Source organism: Salvelinus sp. IW2-2015, linkage group LG17 (genome assembly GCF_002910315.2).
Source record: "Salvelinus sp. IW2-2015 linkage group LG17, ASM291031v2, whole genome shotgun sequence".
Taxonomy (NCBI): domain Eukaryota; kingdom Metazoa; phylum Chordata; class Actinopteri; order Salmoniformes; family Salmonidae; genus Salvelinus; species Salvelinus sp. IW2-2015.
In genome coordinates this window covers 37,166,903-37,170,584 of record NC_036857.1, presented here as the reverse complement: position 1 = coordinate 37,170,584, position 3,682 = coordinate 37,166,903, and positions in this window count along the sequence as shown.

The following is a 3,682-nucleotide window of genomic DNA, read 5'->3' as shown; positions in this document are numbered from 1 at the left end:
GATGAAGAGAGAGATGAAGAGAGAGAGAGAGAGATGAAAGAGAGAGAGAGAGAGCGAGAGAGATGGAGAGAGAGAAGAGAGAGAGAGAGAGTGGAGAGAGGAGAGAGAGGAGAGAGAGTGAAAGCTAGAGAGAGAGCTGCGAGAGAGAGCTGAGAGAGAGGCTGAGAGAGAGAGCTGAGAGAGAGAGAGAGAGAGGAGATCGAGGGGATGGTGCTGAAAGGGAGCTGTTATTGAAGTAATACAACATCGGGAGGATGATGCGTTGACAAGCCACATCGTCACCATGGTTACGGGTTCCTGTGTGTCACAGCTTTCGCATTTTCCTTTTACGAGGTGGGATTGAGAGAGGAGGGGTAGAGAGCACTGGAGTAGGGAAAGAAGAGATAGAATGGATTAGAAGGATGGGCTGGTGAAAAAGGGATGATGAAAGAGGTGAGGGCTAAGGTCAAAGTGTGGGGGGGGTTCAGCAGGACCTGCGGATGAAGAGGGTGAAAGGGTTTTAACAAAAATAGAGAAAAACAAGATAGGGTGAAGAAAATATGGTGGGAGCAAGTAGAAGGGGATGGATGAAGATAAGGGGATGAAATAGTGTGGAGGAGGAGGAGGCGGCTGTGCTGACTGCAGGGGAAAGATCACGTCGTTAACCCTCAAGACCTCTATTACCGTCAGCAGACAACCAGCCACTGAGGCTAACCCCAGAGCAGGTGTCACTTAACTGAGGCCAGCACTACAGTGGGAGGGGGAGGAAACCCTGACCTGGGAACAGACCTTGGCCCTAAAGAAAAACAAGGAAGCTTTGTTTGTCCACATTGCAAGATCTACATCCTCACATCCAGACTAAAATGGATGGGTCTGTGTGTGCCTACAGTACATCGTACTGTGTAGTAGTAAGAGTGTAGTACTGTAGTAGCATGACTGTAGTAATGTGGCATTGTAGAAGAAGTGTCGTAATATTTGAAGTACTGTAGTAGTATCAGAGTGGTGTAGTAGTGTTGTAGTATGAGCAGGGTTGTAAATGAAGATAGCCCAAGGCTAGTACTTTTCAGACTGGGCTAGTAAAAATGGTGGTCTACTAGCCTGCTATGCCAGTGCCCAAAACCCTTAATTTCCATACCAGAGTACAAGTACAGCAGGGTAGTAGTATACATGTAGCATCTGAGTATTGCTGTCGTATGACAGTAGTATCAGTGTTGCAGTAATATTTGCGTGGCAGTGTATTAGCATAGCGATAGCGTCTGAGCTAAGCAGTGAATCAGCTCCAGCGCCCCCAGGATCCACTGCTGTTCTTTGACAACTGGGCCCTCTAATTAATATACATCAGCAGCATTCTAGGCTACTATGGCACTGACTGCAAGATGGTGGCAGTCAGGACACGACAACAGCTCTCTCTCGCTCTCTAGTCTCTACTCTCGCTCTACACAGACAGAGCAAAACTCCTTGATTCATGTCGAATCCATGACTCCATTTTCTCCCTTTGACACACAGTCACACAAACAGCAGCAGGAGACATTCCTCAAATGCTATGCATGAAAAGCACCATGCTGATGGCATCAGACCTCGATGAAAGAGAAAATGAGAACCTCATCCTTGCTATGGTTGGCATATATACACGTCAAAACGGTATAACACTGTCCTCAGATCATCAGTCTTTATCTAGCAAGTGAAAATAGCTCTGATAAATAGGGGAATTGCAAAGGAGATATTAATCAACTAATGATTGCATGGCTCAGTGATGGTGGAGCTCGAGCTCTGGCTGCCAATTTCCTTATTAAGTGACATGGCTATATAAATAACCATTAGACAAACAGAAGTGTGAGTGTGTCTGTGTTTGTCAAGGCTAAGAGTATGAGTCTGAGTGTGAGTCAGTGAGTGTATGTGCCTGCATGGGACAGAAATAGCCTGAGCTCAGCACTGCTACCTCCTGCAGACAAAGACTAATAAAACTCACTCGTGTAGCTACTCTCTCTCTCTCTCTCTCTCTCTCGTGCTGCAGTCTGATGTAGCAGCCCAATGTGAGAGGTACATGCAACTAGCTACATGTAGCACAACTCCACTCATAGCCCTATACGAGTGAAAGGAGACTAGACCAACATGAAGTCAACCTGCTGATCTAGGCCTACATGAATGTCTACACATCTGAGCCAATGAGAATATAGCCTTCAGAGACATTTTGAGGAGACAAGAACAACAAGTATCTCTTAGGGGAGAAAATATTGGTCTACTCCACTGTCAAGTTGAGGTCTGCCACACATTATGGATAAATAGATGTTGACATGCACACACTCCGTTGCTTTCCTGGGCTAACATAAAGAGAGCTTTTCTCCATTGAAACCAGACACATTAAAGCTATAGAATTCCCTCTGCCTCTGCACCTTCGATGAATTGCTCATAAATGATTCACTATGCATGCTGCTGCTCGAGAACTTTGAAAACCACCACCATGACCACAGCACATCCTTTTACCACATTGATATTCACACAATATTCCTTGGTGGCTTTACACCTTCTTCTCATACATAAACACACACACACAAATATTGAAAAAAGGTAGGGTAAAACATGCACGCACACACACACCACAGTTTGTATTGCTATCCTTGTGGCGACCAAAGAATTGATTCCCATCCAAAATCATATTTTCCCTAAACCTAACCATAACCCCTAACTTTAAAACTATACCTAACCACTAACCCTAACTCCTAACCTTAATTCCGTTCAACTGACGACGGGGTCAGCCTGCAGGCGCCCGGCACGCCACAAGAAGTCGCAAGAGCGCGATGAGCCAAGTAAAGCCCCCAAACCCTCCCCTAACCCGGACAACGCTGGGCCAATTGTACACTGTCCTATGGGACTCCCGGCCACGGGAGGAACCCACAAACGCACACACCTCTAAGTCTGTTGATCAATGTGTTACTGATGGGCCACTGGTGACCCTTAGTCCCTGCAGCAGATAATCGATGCCTCCCTCTCGGTGCCCAATCTGTCAATCAGTCAAATCCCCAGCTGGTGCCACAGAACAGTGGATTGGTCCAGCCAGCCAATAACGTGAATGAGGCTTGGGGGGTTGGGGGGGTGGGGGGGTGGGGGGTGGACTGACACGATACACATTAGACATTGATAAAAAAAAATACATTAAAGTAGTCTTTGATTTAGCTAGCAAAATGCTTTAAATACTAAAACTGAAAAAATTGAAACATTTTCAAAGTTGAATAAAAGCTTCCTGAGAGAGCTGAAAAGAGTGCTTGAGGCTGTAGCTGTCTCAGTGCTGGACAATGGTGGAAAAAAGTACCCACTTGTCATACTTGAGTAAAAGTAAAGATACCTTAATAGAAAATGACTCAAGTAAAAGTGAAAGTCAAATACTACTCGAGTAAGGTCAAAAAGTATTTGGTTTTAAATATACTTAAGTATCAAAACTAAATGTAATTGCTGAAATATACACTGCTCAAAAAAATAAAGGGAACACTTAAACAWCACAATGTAACTCCAAGTCAATCACACTTCTGTGAAATCAAACTGTCCACTTAGGAAGCAACACTGATTGACAATAAATTTCACATGCTGTTGTGCAAATGGAATAGACAAAAGGTGGAAATTATAGGCAATTAGCAAGATACCCCCAATAAAGGAGTGATTCTGCAGGTGGTGACCACAGACCACTTCTCAGTTCCTATGCTTCCTG